This window comes from Juglans regia, chromosome 13 (assembly GCF_001411555.2).
Source record: "Juglans regia cultivar Chandler chromosome 13, Walnut 2.0, whole genome shotgun sequence".
NCBI classification, from domain to species: Eukaryota; Viridiplantae; Streptophyta; class Magnoliopsida; order Fagales; family Juglandaceae; genus Juglans; species Juglans regia.
In genome coordinates, this window is record NC_049913.1 from 22,896,891 (window position 1) to 22,915,230 (window position 18,340).

The 18,340-nt window shown below is 38.4% G+C and overlaps 1 pseudogene; it reads left to right on the forward strand.

Annotated features, from left to right (window-relative positions):
• The first annotated feature begins 3,913 nt into the window (after window positions 1–3,913).
• LOC118344226 lies at window positions 3,914–5,021 on the forward strand (annotated as a pseudogene).
• Window positions 5,022–18,340: the final 13,319 nt, after the last annotated feature.

An 18,340-nucleotide genomic window follows, 5' to 3' on the forward strand; every position in this document is an offset into this window, starting at 1 on the left:
AAGGTATAAGAATCATATATATGATTATATATATATGGCTGTCAATATCTTTTATATAATACGAAATATCAATTCCATTCCATACATGATAAATATTCATGATGGCTTTATTCCATATAGCCGTCGAAGCATTTCATTTTGGAAGTATGCTTTTGCCAGTATATATGTAGTTGGAATTTTAATTTGAAATTGTTGCTTCTATTAAAAACAAGGGGCCCATTTGATCACTTCTGGAACTTGAAAGTAGTGCCTTTATGCAGAAGGGAGTGATCCTTTTTCTTTTCAATCCACGGCTAGCTTGAGATTTTTTGCTTCATGGAGTACTTATTTATCAAATCGAAAGGACGAGATCTGCGGTCTGTCTAGCTAAGTCAATATATATATATATATATATATATATATATATATATATATATATAATGCTTAATTTGCATGGAAATCCGTCAAACACATGCACCAGCTTAATCATGAATGTTATGAATTAATGTACTGATCTGTAGATTATCTGGAAATTAGTTAAACTTCCGTGTCCTTGACTAAAGACATGATGTACATATCATCACTAGCACGAAAATAATGATCAACGAGTTCTTTTACCTTTACGCAAGACATGAAATTAAGCTCTTAAGTTCTCAGCAAATAATTGGTTTCAGACTTTGGAGCAAGTCTGGATGGAAGATTATCTTGTTGTTATCCGTGATAGTGTTGATCTTGCTGAACGGCAAGCTAGGAGTCATATTGTCGATTTATTAATGAAAAATATTATGAATTTTCATTTTTCAAAAAGAAGTTATAAAGTCCTGTAGTTTTGCATGATAATTAAGTTTTTGCTCCATATATTATCATTTGATCATTTTTCTCCTTGGGTTTTTACAATTTTATCATTTAGATCCCTCAAATTTATCTTGTTGACTTAGCATTCCATGCGTCTAAAGCAAGAACTGAATAAAGGTACGTACTAATGATACACCTACAATTTATTCACAACTATTTTACAATCAACTAATACATGCAGTCATACCACTTTATTAAAAATGAATTTTAGTTTTACAAAATTGTTCTTTATTTTATATAGAAATGTAAAGTTGTAGGCCAGAAGATCACAGATGGCAACTTTTCAAGGGATTATTGAGAGGGTTGGCAGGAGACTGGATAGCTGGAAAACAAGATTTCTCTCACAAGCTGGCAAAGAAATTCTCGTCAAGACTATTATCCAAGCTATACTAATTTATGATATGAGTGCCTTTTTACTACTGAAGGCTCTGTGTAAGAATTTGAACACCATGATATCTAATTCTTGGTGGGGGCATCAAGAAAACTCTTGAAACATTCGTTGGAAGAGTCGTAATGCTATGAGCTGTAGGAAGACACAGGGAGGTCTCGGTTTTAGGGACTTGGAGAGTTTTAATCTAGCCCTTTTGGCTAAGCAAGCATAGGGAATGCTTAAAAACCTAACTTCACTTTCAACAAGGATTTTAAGGCCAATTATTATCCTAGTACTTCTATCTTGTAGGCTAGTTTGGGGTCTAAACCTTCGTTTACTTGGAGAAGTATCAGAAATGTTACCAATCTGTTGAGTGGGAGACTTATGTGGCGTGTTGGTGATGGGAAGCATATTCATATATGGAAAGCGTTAGATGACATGGATGTAATAAGTGCAACTTGTGAGGGAATAATCGTCAAGTGTATGTAGTATATATGTTGTTGTACATCAATGAATGAAACTAAGAAGAATAGTCTCCCTCCATAAACTTGTACATGGTATCAGAGATCATGATTGTCGGATGGTGGTAAGTGGTGGATAGTGGTTCACGCCGAAATCGAGCTCACTGTGGTCTGAACTCGTTGGAGTGTGTTCTGAAGTCGTATCTAACTTTTGTCGCCGGATCTAAGCCCACTAGTGTTTGAAGTGGCTTCTCCTCCGTCATCGGTGGCCCCATAGGTGTTTGAAGTGTTTCCGGTGTCTTCTCCGGTATTGGACACCAGGGGTGAGTTCCCCGTTGTTGTCTGTGCATATCGGTGTGTTCCCGGTCATTAGTGGCCGCCGGAAGTGCTGCCTATCGCCGGCAAGCAATGAAGAAAAGTAGTGTTTGGTTGCGAGGATAACCAATCTCATCCTTAAGTGCGGATAACCCCAACCTAGAGTAAAATCCTATCCCTAATCTGGAATAACACCTATTTGGTAACGAGGATAAGGTAATTCCCATACCACTTATTCTCGTTTAGGATAACCTAATCCAGTTTTGGGTTTAAGTTGAAATCGGTTTTGTCCGACACCCGATACAAACCGATACCGGCCGATACAAGCCCGGTTTTGTTCGATACATCCCTTTCCTTGTGAAGCATGTCAAATTAGTAAACATCTTTGTGTGTCTTTTGTACCTCGGGTTGATAAACGAGCATCGAGTCCTTTTGAATTGGTTCACTCTGGTATATGGGGACGAATCAACATTAAATCAAATAGGTTTCAGTATTTTGTCACATTTATTGATGACTACTCTCATGTGACATGGGTGTTTCTAATGAAGGTAAGATCTGAACTTCTTTACATATTCAAAGTGTTTTGGAAAGAAATTAAAACCCAATTTAACAAAAGGGTTCAAGTTTCGCGTTCTGATAATGCTAAAGAATATCAATCTAGTGACTTTGTTACACACTTAAGTAACAAAGGAATTGTTTATCAAACTTCATGTTCTTATAACACCGCAACAGAATGGGGTGGCTGAATGCAAAAATTGTCATTTGATAGATGTAACCTGAGCACTTTTACTGCACATGCATGTTCCTAAACGATTTTGGAGTGATGGTGTTCTTACTGCTTGTCACCTTATTAATTGTATGCCTTCATCAGTTCTCGATCGTTCCTCTCCTTTTTCCATCTTGTTTCCTTCATCACCATTATTTACTCTTCCTCCAAACATCTTTGGGTGTGTTTGCTATGTTCATAACCTTGGCCCAGGTTTTGATAAGCTTGACCCACGTTCTACCAAGTGTTTTTTTGTTGGTTATTCTCGAACTCAAAAATGATATCGTTATTATAGTCCTGTTCTTAGACGCTACTTCATGAGTGCTGATTTTACCTTCTTTGAGTGCATATCCTATTTCTCGGACGTAGCTTCGAGTATTGAGTGTGATCCTCTACCATTATCTATTCTTACACTTTCTCCTTTATAGGTCTACTCGTGTCGCTTTGGGTCGCCGGCTTCTATGCCTTCACCAACCATGTCTCCATCTTCAGATCCTGAGTTATCTAGGATTTTAGACTCTCTACCTATTGCTCTCTGCAAAGGTACTCGATCTTGTGTTACTCAACACTGAATTAGTCATTTGTCTCATATCATGCCTTATCTCCTTCATTCTCATGTTTTACTTCTCAGCTTTCAAAACTTTCTGTTCCTGAGACAGTTCAGGATGCTTTATCTGATTTGGGATGGAGGACAGCTATGAAAAATGAAATGGATGCCCTTCACCATAATGGAACATGAGATCTTGTTCCACTACCACCTGGTAAGCAACCTGTTGGTTGTAAATGGGTATATACAATCAAATTTCATCCTGATGGTTTGGTGGAACGTTTGAAAGCCCGCTTAGTTGCGAAGTGTTACACTTAAACATATGGCATTGATTACGAGGAGACTTTCCCCCTCGTTGCCAAAATCTCTTATGTTCAAGTGTTGATCTCTCTTGCTGCTAATCTAGATTGACCCTTATTTCGGCTGGATGTTAAGAATGCATTTTTACATGGCGACTTGCATGAAGAAGTTTATATGGAGCAACCACCTGTGTTTGTTGCTCAGAGGGAGTATCGAGATATTGTATGTAAGTTAAAAAATATATTATATAGTTTGAAACAATCTCCTCGAGCATGGTTTGGGAAGTTTTATGATGTTGTATTGGCATTTAGTCTTCATAGATGCCAAACAAACCATTTGTTTTTCACCTACATAGTGATGCAGGTCACATTTTGTTGGTTGTATATGTGGATGACATTGTAATTACTGGGAGTGACTCTGCTGGAATTGCTAGGCTGAAACAATGTTTATATGATCAATTTCAGACAAAAAACTTGGGCAAGTTTAGATATTTCCTTGGAATCGAAGTCAGTAGATCTAAAAAGGGTATCAACCTATCTCAGAGGAAATATGTACTTGACCTTTAGGAAGAAACCGACATGTTGGGTGCACGACCTATTGACACCCTTATGGACCCAAATCGTAAATTCTTGAAATAGGAAGGAGAGTTGTTTGGAGACCTAGGTAGGCATCAAAGACTTGTTGGGAAATTGAATTATCTTACTATCACTAAACCGAACATCTCTTATGCAATGAGTGTACTAAGTCAATTTTTTACAAACACCTAGAGTCTCACATTGGGATATTGTCTCACATTGGGATGCTGTAATTCATATTCTTTGTTATATTAAGCGAGCCCCTGGCATTGGATTATTGTATTGATCAAATGGACATCTTAGGGTTGAAGCCTTTTCAGATGCTGATTGGGTAGGATCTCCTTTAGATAGAAGATCTACTACTGGATATTGTACCTTTGTGGGAGGTACCTTGGTTACATGGAAGAGTAAGAAACAAGCACTAGTAGCTCGGTCTAGCGCAGAAGCTGAATACAGGGCAATGGCTCACACTACTAGTGAGCTGACATGGTTGCAACACTTCCTTAAAGAGATTGGGTTTCCAGCTCCTATCCCTCTCCAGTTATTTTGTGATAATCAAGCCGCAGTGCATATTGTTTTTAATCATTTGTTCCGTGAGAGGACTAAACATATAGAGATTGATTGTCACTTCATTCGAGATAAGATACTAAGCGGTGACATTTCTACACCTTTTGTGAAGTCTACCGATCAACTCGCAGATATGTCTACTAAGTCTTTGTGTTGGAGTCGGTTGAAACTTACTTGTTTCAAGTTGGGTTTATATGATATATATGCTCCAGCTTGTAGGGGAGTGTTAGATGACATGGTTGTAATAAGTGTAACTTGTGAGGGTATAATCGTCAAGTGTATGTAGTATATATGTTGTTGTACATCAATGAATGAAAGTAAGAAGAATAGTTTCCCTCCATAAACTTGTACAAAAAGAAAAATGGATATCAAGGAAGAGTTCGTGCAAAATTCTGTCTCGAGTTAAAATACTTTCGACAGATGCAATATAAGTTGCAGATCTCATAGATAAAAAGGAAGGTTGGTGGAATATACAACTGTAAAAAGATGTGTTCATTGAAGAAGATATCTTGTAAATTTTGAAACTACCTGAGTTTAATGCAGTGTGAGGACAAATTGATTTGGAGAGGCACTTCCAATGGTTGATTCACAGTCAAGAGTGCCTATCATCTGCAAAAACATATAGCTTCTAACATGCCACAAAGGGGAGTCTTCAGTTCAAGGCACATATGGTATACTTTGAAAACGAATTTGGATGATGAATACACCCAATGCAGTTAAAGTTTTCATGTGGTGAGCAAGCACAAAGGTCTGACCTACCAAATTGAATTTGGACAGAAGATGAATTCTTATAGATCCTTTGTGTCTGATTTTTCTGAAAGAAAATGAAACTCCAGATCATATTTTTTAGACGCGTCCTCCATAAAAAAATGTTTCGTTACAGGGTAGTAGAGTATTACAAAAGGCTTCAATAACAAATGATGATTTATATTTGAGAAGCTGATTATGAGGACGGGCCCAAAAGATTTGGAGTTGTTTGCCGTGATAGCTAGATCTCTATTGCATAGAAGAAACAAACTGATATATGAAGGGAGATTCTTACATCCATCTTCTCTTTATGGTCATGCTTTACAAGCGGTAGATGATTTCTAGGAAGCTAGTAAGAAGACAAGGGTGTCACTTCACTCTTCACAAAATGTAGTTTTGCAATGGGAAATCCCATCAACAAATTGGCTTGAAGTGAATTAGGATGTACCAATAAAATCAAATTGCAATAAGATTGGTATTGGAGTAGTGATCCGAGACAACGCAAAAACTATTCTAGCAAGTTTGATGAAGCCATTATTCTTTTTTGTTTTGAATCCACGGTAAGCGAAGCTAGAGGTCTTGTAGCTACTGCTCTCTTTTGTAAAGAACTTGGCCTACAATGCTTTCTCTTTGAAGGAGACTCTAGCCAAGTAGTAGATCATGCAGTACTTACTCAAAGTCAAAATGATGGTAGACTTGGTAGTCTCGCGAAAAGTACTTTATACTAATTATTGGGAAATTCATTATGTTAAAAGGGAAGCAAATGATGTGGCTCATATACTAGAAAAATAAGTTATTCTTCTTAACTCTGACATTATTGATATTAATACTATCACACCATGTATTCAATCTCTTGTACTCGCTGAAGGCCAATGCTCATTTTAATGTAATGCAAGTTTTTTCAGCTTAAAAAAAATTTATAGATTTATAAAATAGTTGTAAGTTTATCATTTTCCTACTTAAAAATACCACTTGTTTTTTTTTTAAATGCATATATATATATATGCATAAAAATACAAACAAATAAAATAGAACCAAAGAAGTAGAGACCTTTAACTTACTTCCACATTTGGTTGAATAAAATACATGTTATGGTGGACTTCTCATTTTTAAAGAGCTCCAGTCCATATCAAAGCACCTTATAGATCTTATTTTAGTTTCTATCTAAGCGCTTAACCAAAGCCACTCATATGCTTCCTCCCCAAAGTGCTAAAGAAGATTTCGCATCTAGTTGACTACAAGTTATATAGATTATAGGATGTAAATATATGGTTTGCATAGTATTTTAAACCTCACTTAGCTCCTCCAAATGTGAAATATCTTTGTACTAACCAACTTAAGTTGCTAAACAAGAATCAAGGGATGCAATGTGTCTTTTGGGATGCTCGTTGTTTAACAATTTTCCAACAGGGTTGGAGGGTACTAGTATGATAGAATAGCCCATGATGATACTTTGGAATTTGATACAGTGCTCACATGCTCGTCCATGGACTAAATGATAAATAAAGTATATAAAATATAAATAAAGAGAGACACAGAGATTTACATAATTTGGCATAAAGGTCAATGTCCATAGATTTTTTAGGATGAAATCCACTATGTTTTGTAATTTTCAAGTCTTTCATGGCCTCACTTTGCTCTCAATACAATAGAGAAAACATGGTTTAGAAGAGGTTGAAGAAGATGTCATTTCTGTAGAAATTTTGAGAGTGAGAGAAGGTCACAAGAGTGTGTAGAAGATGGTCCACGTTTGCAAAGGAGTGCTTGTACACGAGTGCATTATTAGTGGTTGGCAAAGAGCGTTATATATCCGAAAATGTGAAATTTATTGGAGATTGTTCACAATTGTGGGATAATTGTTGCGAATTATCCTGCTTGTGTATTCTCTTGTTCCACTCGCTAGTTTTAGTGCTTTACCTTAAATGGATGACGACTTATCTGTATGCTTCCAAGTCCTCCAAGGAAAAGTAGGTTGGTACATGAAAATGTGGTTAGTTGTAAATCATCTCAATGCATGTGTTTGAAGTTTGAGTGTGAGACTTGTATGAACATAGACCATTTGTTGTATGCAACGTGTATTGCCATGCATGCAGAGGGAGATTGTACACTGGTTAACATCCTTATTTTCCACAGTTGTTTCCTGCCAATGATCTTGGCTTGGTAGCCATGGCACCCTCTATACAAAATAGGGTGAGAGGTGGCGGTACTCGTAGTGCCTGCCATCTTAGTGGGCAAACCGCAGATTGGACAAGAGGCTTGTCGTGGTGGGAGAGGCTAGTCTCAAGTCCCATGCACGGAGTGAAGTGTATGCAGCGGGCTTGGATCTGGGTGAGGTTCTACCATGGCTAGGGGTTATGCTTGGGTTTCCAGTTGTATAGACTCGGCGATACACCAGGGGTTGGGGAGCTCGTGCTTGCCATGGGGGTTGAGACAGGGATAATTAGAGCTCGCCTGTCAATGTCAATGAGTTGGTGGGTTAGAAGTTTACTTGGTGCTAGATGATGTGACTTGGTGATTATGGCATGCTCTCGCCCTACTGGGTAAGCAATCGTGCGTAATGACAGGGAGCGTGGGCAAGATTGATCACTATTCCTGAACTATTGCTCGTTGGGGTGTACCGACCGTGGCGTGCTCAAAGTCTGCCACTTTTCTAAGCAAGCAAGCACATGCTCACCATGGTGCTAAGACAAGATGAGCTTTGAAGCTTGCCCGTGGTGACACGCTTGGTAGCCATTCTATTGCTAAAGGTCGTACGTGAGTCTAAAGCCCACTTGTGAGGTGGGTCTGGCGTGAGAAATCTCTTTGACTTTTCAGTGATGGGTGGATTACGCGCCCTCCAGTGATGAGAGTAGTCCCATGGCTGCTAGCTGAGTTTGAGGGTTGTCTCGGCAGGGCTCGTGCCCACTTGTGCCATTTGCATTCCAATGGCAGGTTACATGCTCACCCCTTGTGTTATCTAGTTGGCAAATTAAATATTTGTAAACTCCTGAAATTTCATGTCAAGCATTGAAAAGCTAGCACGTGAGACCTTTTTAAGTCCATTGATTCAATCAACCAGGATACTAGCCCAAGTTAGTTTACATAACAATTGACATAGCAAATCATCTAAAAGCTTAGATGTTTTTGGTATATTATAGTTGTTTTTGTATATCATATTAGTTTCAAATGTGGTTTGCCATTGTCTGTTTCATCGTTGCGGTGTAGTTCTCAAAATGGTAAGTTGATGCTTCGGTATTTTTTTTAAACAATGTTCTGGTTCAACCTATCTATTGTTGATTTTCTCTTTCTACTACTCTGTCAGATTAACAATAATTATAAATAAGTGACAAGACTATTAAAACCTTTGGAATTTCTCTAATTCATTATTTTGTTAACTTTAATTGTTTCTCCTCATTCATTCTCAACATTAATGGCTCAGTGGGTGGTGGGTTTTTATGGAGGCACTTGGCCTAATGGTGAAGGTTGTTGTGGGTGGTGGTTTTTTATCTAGAATTCCTCTGGGTAATGGTACTAATGGCTCTATCATAATCTCACATATTTTATTTGCAGATGATACTCTTCTTTTTTGTGAAGCGGATCATGGTCATATTCAAAATTTATGAGCACTTTTGTTATGTTTTGAAGTTGTGTCGGGGCTTAAGTGAACCTTGATAAGTCTGAGATGGTTGCAGTGGGTGTGGTGCCTAGTATCAATAGCCTGGTGAGCCTTCTGGATTGTAAAGTGACATCCTTGCCTATGAAATATTTGGACCTCCTGTTGGGGGCGACCTTTAAGGCTAGAGCTATTTGAGATGGAGTTGTGGAGAAAGTAGAGAAAATGTTCGCTGGTTGAAAACGATTATATTTATCGAAAGGGGGTTGACTGTAATTAAGAGCATGTTAACTAACTTACATACTTATTTCTTATCTCTATTTCTTTTGCCTGCAGGGGTGGGGAATAGGATTGAGAAATTATTTCTAGCTTTTGGGAGGAACCAAAAATCCATCTTGTTAAGTGAAAAAAAGTTTGTTCTCCAATTTCGAATGGTAGCTTGGGAGTGTGCAACTTAAGGAATTTCAATAAAATTTTATTGGGGAAATGGTTATAGAGGTACCACTTGGAGGGGATTCACTGTGGAAGGAAATTATAGACTCTAGACAAGAAAGTGTTTGGAGGCCTAGTGCTCCAACAAAGTGAGGGGGGGTATGGAGTAAGCTTATGGAAATTTATTAAGAGGGGATGACAGAGGTTCGAAAATTATATCCGTTTTGTGGCTGGTGAGAGCACCAGAATTAGGTTTTGGCATGATGCTTGGTGTGGAGATTGTGCTCTTGATAGGGCTTTTTCAGATCTCTATCGTATTGTAGCCAACAATGAGGCTTTTGTGGCTGATCTACAGGTATTTTCTCATGGTTCTCATAAGTGGAATGTCCTTTTAAATAGGGATATTCATGATTAGGAATTGCATACTGTTTCAGAATTTTTCAGGTTGATATACTCCACGAGAAACACTACGGCACAAAGGGATAGGATGTAGTGGAGATCCAAAGGCAGCAGAAGGTGTACAATTAGGGAGTATTACAAAATATTAGTATCACAAAGTCATGTTCAATTCCCTTGGAAGAATATTTGGAGGTCCCGTGTGCCTTCTAAATTAACTTTCTTTATACGGACTGCTGCTCTTTGGAAGATTTTGACCACGGACAACTTAAGGAAGAGGAAACTCATTGTGATGGATTGGTGCTACTTGTGTAAAAAGCGAGGAGAATCGGTGGATAACTTATTAGTGCATTGTGAGGTGACATTGGTGTTGTGGGATGAGATCTTTAGAAGAGTTGACGTCGCTTGGATAATGCCATTGAGGTGGTTGAATTATTGGCTTGCTGGAAGGAGATTCAAGGCTATCCTCAAGTGGCGGTAGTGTGGAAGATAATTCCGCTGTACATTATGTGGTGTATTTGAGCGGAAAGGAATGAAATGTGCTTTGAAGAAAGGGAAAGCACAATGGCGGAGCTTCATAATTTTTTTATACACACACTATAGATTTGGTTTTCCGCTATTGTACTTAATGGGAACAATGCTCATGACTTCTTGTCCTTAATCTATCATTTCTAGCATGTATTTATGTGTTTTTCTATATACTCCTTGTATACACGGGCTATTATGCCTATTTCATTTGTGTTAAAATTTACCTTTTTATTATAAAAAAAATTCTCAACATTAATGGCTTTCTAGTTTTGTAATGAATTTAAATGATTGAAAATTTGATAATTATGTAGTAGTGACTATGGTATTGTTTAAGAAAAGCATAAGAATCGTATTGACCATGTCTTGAATATCATTTGTAAGGATTAATTTTAGCTGAAAATACTACATGCTTATGTTGGAAATGTAAGTGTTTGAAAACCACCACTCGTTTCAGTAGTGAGTCCATTTCATATATAGACGTAATTACATATTTGTATATGTAAAGTACATGTATGGAAAGATTACAATTGAATGGAAATAATAAAGAGTTGCTATATTTACAGGTCAATGGATATACAAATGGAAAGCCTTAGATTAAGGCAGAGGATCCTCAGCATCATCCTTAACACCCCTCCGCAAGTTGAGCGTCTGATTGGAACGGACGTGAAGCTTGGAGCGAAAGAACTCAAAGAGAGGTCTTGACACACTTTTAGTGAAAATGTCGGCAACCTGCAAATGGGAAGGCACATATTGAGTGCGAAGCTTGCCAGCAAGAACAAGTTCACGAAGAAAGTTGTAGTCGAGCTCAATATGCTTGGCCCGTTTGTGAGAAACGGGATTAGAGCTCAAGAATATTGCACTCTTGTTGTCACATAGTAGAAGAGGCTGGTGTGAATGAGAGACTTTGAGGTCACGAAGAAGATGCGTGAGCCAAAGAAGTTCAGCAGCAGTGAGAGCCAAGGCATGATACTCAGATTCACAACTGGAGCGAGAAACAGTAGGTTGTTTCTTGGCACTCCAAGAAACCAAATTGTTACCAAGATAAATAGAATATCCAAATGTAGAATGACGAATATCAGGGCAACCTGCCCAATCTGTATCCGAGTAAGCAACTAAAGCACCAGGGGCAACAGATGGATGAAAAGTGAGACCAAAATGCAATGTGCCCTTAACATAGCAAAAAATGCGTTTGATAGCAAGAAAATGATCTTCAGTCGAGGCATGAAGGAACTAACTAACAGAGTTAACTGCATGAGCAATATCAAGGCGTGTGATGGTCAAATACTGGAGAGCACCAACAAGAGATCTGTAAAGTGTGGGATTTGAAAATAGAGGACCATTAGCAGCCAGATGCTGGGAAACAACCATGGGAGTGTGGACTGGTTTGCTATCAAGTAACTGATCTCTTGTGAGAATGTCCCGTGCATACTTCAGCTAACTGATAAAGAGACCATCAGTGGTAGGTGTAGCTTCAAGCCTAAGAAAGTAACTGAGTGAACCCAAATCCTTAGTGGCAAACTCGGAATTGAGCTTGGAGGTAAAGTTGTCAAGAAGAGAAGAGTTGTTGCCTGTAATAATGATGTCATCAACATAGAGAAGCAAATAGATCATGTCAGACTGCTTATGAAAAACAAAAAAGGATATGTCTGCACCACTACAATAAAAGCCAAGTTGTACAAGAAAAGTGCTGAAACACTGAAACCAGGCACGATGAGCTTGCTTTAGGCCATAGAGAGCTTTCTTCAACTGACAAACATGATTGGGGAAGCGAGGGTCAATATACCCAGGGGCTATTCCATATAGACATGTTCAGTGAGATGCCCATTAAGGAATGCATTTTTGACGTCAAGTTGGTGAAGAGGCCATTTGTTAGTCACAACAAGAGAGAGTACAACACGGACAGTGGTAGCCTTGATGACAGGACTAAAAGTGTCAGTGTAGTCAAGACCAGGTACCTGTGTGTAGCCCTGGCAACAAGACGGGCTTTGAGACTCTTGATAGATCCATCAAGCAAGTATTTGGTCCGAAATACCCATTTGGAACCCACGATGTTGGTATTGGCAGGGCGCGGAACCAAAATCCATTACATTGTGAACCTTCTCAACACTTTGAAGGAACGTTTCCCTGTTCTCATTCTCTTGAAATTGTTGGGAAACTCCATTGATCTCCCTAAAAGTTTGCAAGTATGATTACTCTGCAGGGCTTGAACTTCTTCATCCATGGCAGCAAGCCAGGGTGAATTCCTTTAGGCTTAGTGGATGCAAGAAGAGCAGAGAGAAGGCTAGAGGATTCAACAAGGCTGAGATGTGCCGGGTGGCGAGTTTTGAAAATACTGGCTTTAGCTCGTGTGAGCATAGGATGGGAGCCCAATGGAACAGGAGTGTGAGCAATAGGCAACTCAGTGATAGGCTCAGGAGAAGCCAGGCTGAATTCCTCAGTGATAGGCTCAGGAGAAGTCGAGCTGGAGTCCGAGGGCGGCTAAGAGGAACCTGCACGAGAAGTAGCTGCCTCCAAAGAACCACTGGATCAGTACAAATAATACACGGGTTAGATCCGGATTGAGGAATGTGTCGGGGATGTGGTGCAAGAAAGGGTAGGGGCATGTCTGTATGGAGAAGATTGGGCTCCAAAAAATTAGAGATTTGAAGGGATGATATGGGTTGAGCCTGGAAAGTATGGTGGAAAGGAAAGTGGTTCTCATCAAACTGTGCATGGCAGGTGATATAAATTCTAGAAGTGGTGAGGTCAAGATAACGGAAGCCTTTATAAGAGGAACTGTAACCCATAAAAATGCAAGGGAGACTACGAGGGGAAAATTTGTTAGTCATGTAATCACACAAGCAAGGATAAACACGACAACCAAAGGGATGAAAGTTTTCATAATTGGGAGAGGAACCATACAAAAACTCAAAAGGAGACTTACCTCGGAGAAGCGGCTTGGGCAAACGGTTGGTGATGTAAGCTGTTGTGCTAAAAGCGTCAACCCAGAAGTAAATGGCAAGGTGAGAATGAAAAAGAAGAGCCAGACCAGTTTCAGTAACGTGACAATGTTTCCTTTTAGCGCGACCATTTTGGGCAGGTGTATAAGGGCAAGATAGTTGATGATGGATGTTAGAGGTGCGAAGATGTGCTTTGAAGCAGTTACTAGTGAAGTTTGCACCACCGTCACTTTGAAAAATTTTTATACGAGCAGAATGTTGAGTTTTCACAAAATTTTGAAATTGAATAAAAGTATTATAAAATTCAGATTTCAATTTCAATGGGTAAAGTCACGTGAAGCGGGAATAATCATCAACAAATAAAACATAGTAAACAAAACCCAAATTGGACTTGACAGGTGAGGGCCCCATATATCGCAATGAATAAGATCTAACACGTGTGACGATCGATATTCATTACGAGTATAAGGCAAATGATGATTTTTGTAAATTTGACATGTACTACATAACACATGAGATGGCAATAAAGAGGTAAGATGAAGCTGTCTTTGTTTATTCAAAAAAGAAATAATAGAATGATTCACATGTCCAAGGTGAGCATGCCATAGATCATACGAAGCATGAAGAGATTTATTTTTTAGGACAGAAACAAAAGCAAAGTTTCCACATTCTAGCACATATAAGCCGCCATCACGTCTATCGGTTGCCACCACCCTCCCCGTTTAGCGAGTCTGAATAGTGAAAAAATTATTAGTAAAAGTAACGGAGACCGGAAAATCATTCATTAATTTATTAATGGACAAAAGATTTTTAGTGATGTGAGGGACAACCAAAACATCTAACAATTTAAAATCAAGGGAAGGTGAAATTGTACCAGTGTGAGTAATGGGTAGGGATGCACCATTCCTGACAATAACACAATCCTTACCCTTATTGGAAGTGAACTGATCCAAATTGGATTGGGCCGAAGTCATGTGGGCTGAAGCCCCTGTGTCTAAGTACCAGTCTAAAGCCTCATTTCCAAAAATAGAACATGAGGAGGTAAAGGCTTCGGCAAGCTGAGCTTCAGGGGCATGAGAATGGCGATCGTAACTCTGCCTACACCGATTCGCATAGTGACCCTCCACACGGCATATCTGGCAGCATGGAGAAAGCCTTCCAGAGGAGCGGCCCTATCCTCTGCCCTGGCCACTAGCACGACCTTGAGAATGACGAGAGGAAGAGTTCCTCTGGTTCGGTTTTGCAGAGTTGCGGTTCATAGCAACAAACGCTACAGCAGACGGGACAGCAGGCTCCAAGGATTTTTAGAAGAGCTCAAAGCTCTCTGCTTTTGGCACCATATCTGCAAAACAAGGTAAATGGGTGAGGGCCATTTGGGCAGTGGAGAAGCTCGAGAATTCCGAGCTAAGACCTCTGAGAAACCAATGGACTTTGTCGATGCCATCAATAGGGTGTCCAATGGCGTGGAGTTGGTCACAGAGGGCTTTGAAGGCACGGGCATACTCCGAAACAGACTTGGTGCCGCGTTTCATCAGCTGCAAATCATCTTTAAGACGAATTTCACGAGCCTTGGAGCGATGGCTGAAGGTGTTCTCTAAGGCAACCCAAACCTTGCATGAGGTGGAGAGACCCACGACTTCAGCCATGGCCTCTTCGGTGAGGGAGGACAATAGGAGGCTAAGGAGACGTTGATCTGTGTTTTTCCATGCCATGTGTTTGATGTTTGGTGTCTGTGAATCAGTAGGGGCAAACCGGGGTGGAGGCTCAAGAGTGCCATCCACATGACCGATTAATTCTTGGCTCTCTAAGAGGGGAAGTAATTGGCTTTTCCATAGGAGATAGTTGGAGGAGGAGAGTTTGATTATAACCATGTGGATAAGAGTATTGAAGGGGAGAAAAGTGGAGGAGGATTCGGCAGCCATGGGTGTGATCGTGGGAGGTTAATCTGCAAGGGCTCTTGATACCATGTAAGTGTTTGAAAACCACCACTCATTTCAGTAGTGAGTACATTTCATATATAGACGTAATTACATATTTGTATATGGAAATTACATGTATGGAAAGATTATAATTGAATGGAAATAATAAAGAGCTGCTATATTTACGGGTCAATGGATATACAAATGGAAAGCCTTAGATTAAGGCAAAGGATCCTCAGCATGATCCTCAACAGGAAATACCCCGATTACCAACGACATTATATTCATTGAAAATAGAATAACTAATACCTAGTTAATAAAATGACCATTTCCAATGGAAAGATTTTAGTTGGGGTCGAGCTTTGCCCATGTAGTACTTTCGATGATCAATCAACGAAAAAACAATGTTGCAATTAGATATTTGTAATGAGAAATTGACTATTACCAATGAGACTTTAGTTGCAAAAGAGAAAACTTCTTGTAGGCTAGGCTTGGAATATAATGGTCTGGTAGACTAGGCTTGCGATTTGTTTGGGCCTTCTCATTATTTGAAAAATTAAAAGATAATGAGGTTATTACTCCTTTGGAAAGCTAGTTACATATGGTTTCAAACATGAACATGCCTAGACACACAGGTCAAGGTCATCAAGTATGTTGTGGCATGTTAATGTTTGCAAGCAACACTCTCATAGAATTGGATCCATGGATTAATAAGCCATGAGTAGTGAGGGAACACTTGTGGGAATTGGAGATAGTGATATGAGTAGCATGACAATTGCACATTAGTTTGATTCTAAAATTGTTCGAATGGCGAGTGTAGAGATGGATAATGAGGTTCCTTTTAGGGTAGTCGAAGTCCAAGGATGTTGCAAGGTTTATAGGTTTGTGATGAGAGATTATATTAAACTATTTAAAATAAAGAAGGAGAAGTTGAAGACAATATTTAAGTCAGTTGGATGTGTTAGTTTAATTACTGACACATGGATGTCAATTCAAAACTTTGTATGTCTTATTACACACTTTATTGGTTGTGAATGGTAATTGCACAAAAAGAATGATAAACTTTTGCATGATTTCTAATCACAAAAGAGACTATTGAAAAACATTTCGATTCATGTCTACACAACTAGGGTATTGACATGATCTTTACTATTACGGTTGACAATGCTTCTTTAAACGATGCTGATATTGAGTATTTGAAAAAATTTGCAAGAGGTCATTTATTATGAGGTGTTGCACCTATATTATGAACCCTTTTGTGAATGGTGGGTTGAAAGATTGTGATGATTTAACCATAAGGGTGTGCAATGTGGTCAAGCATGTTAGGTCTTTTCTAGCAAGAATGGAAAAATTCAAAATGTATAGAGGAGAAAATTGGTTGACTGAAATTGGTATGTTTTGAAATTTCCACTAGATGAAACTCAGTTTATTTTATCTTGAAAGTAGCAAGAAAAATTCAAAAGTCAGTTTTATGATTGGAGAAGTATGTTGATTATTTTCTTTGTTATTGTCATGATGTGAACTTTAGCCTTTTGGACTTTAGTTATTGGAAAAAGGGTTAGAGTATTAGTAAAGTTTTTGAAGATTTGTTTATGCTATTGTGAGACTTTCTAACTTTTTGTATGTCATATCCAATGCTTCTTTTCAAGAGTTTTGTGACATCTAATCACATTTATGAAAAAATGAGTCAAATTGATGATTTGGTATTGAGATGTATGGCGAGCAATATGAAAAAAAGTATGATAAACATTAGGGATCAATTGAAAAGATTATTTTTATGATATTCATTAATGTTCTTATTAATCCAAGATAAGATTATTTTTATGATACTCATTAATGTTGTTATTAATCCAAGATGTAAATCTATTCTTTTGCATTTTCGAATTAAAAAAATTACATGGTGGTAATTTGATACAAGAAATGATAGCAAAGTTGAAACAACTAATGGTGGACATGTGGGAGGAGTATAGTTGATCCTAGTGTTGATTCTGATTATCAACATAGTTTTTAAGTTGAGTATGAGAAAGAAATTGTTGAATCTAGTTTGAGGAACAAATCAAAGCTTGATCAATACTAATAAGATAGTTGTGAGGCAATAGCTCCAAATTTTAATAATTTAGATTAGTGGAAGAGCATTGAACTAAAATATCATATTTTGGCCAGAGTTGCACAGAATGTGATGATCATTCTTGTTTTCATTGTTTCATTCGAGTTAGCCTTCTGTAGAAAAGGTTGTGTGCTTGACCTCTTTCATAGTTCAATGTCTTCAAGAATAACTGAGGCACTCATTTGTATGCAAAATTATTTGAGAGATCCAATACCTTGATATTTGTGTCTGTTGGATAATGTTTAAAGTTTTGAAGCAGAATCGTATAACGATTTTATTTCTTATTTATATATATACTAATCTTTTTTGTAGTGTTTATTATTTTATCATTTAATAATCATCATGCATCTTTTTTAGAGTTTGATCTAAAATTGAACTTTACTCATGATGTTGATTAGGAATGACTCAAAGACTTTGAGCTTCTGAAGTGTATTGTATAACTAGCCTGCATGGTGGTATGACTCCCATGATCTCATGCTCTCTATGTCTCTGTCATCATCTTCAGCACTTTCCCCACCACTCGAGTTTTTTTCTTTGTCCTGATTGTGATGACTATAGATAAGACCTTTGATCTTACCATTAATGTTGGCATATTTTCTGGTTTGTGATGATATCTTTACAAAGAAGGGGATACATTAATGCTCTTACTTCTGGTTGTGTGGATTTACTTCTATTGTTTGTAGCACTGTTGGTTGGTGGCTCGTTTTTTAGTACTAGCACTGTCTGTGGTTGTGTATGGGTCCCTTGTCCCCTAGCATATATGGATGTACTCGCTTTAATCTTTATTGATGACAAACTTCTGGCTAGTTTTTAGTGTAGCATTATGGTGTTTGTGCTGGAAAAGGTTATACGTTTGGCCTAGCTAGTATTGTTTTGGAAGTGTTAGCCTGCTGTGTTGATGGTTCCATTTATTCCAGCTCTTTCTAATACTGGTTGCTAGCTGCA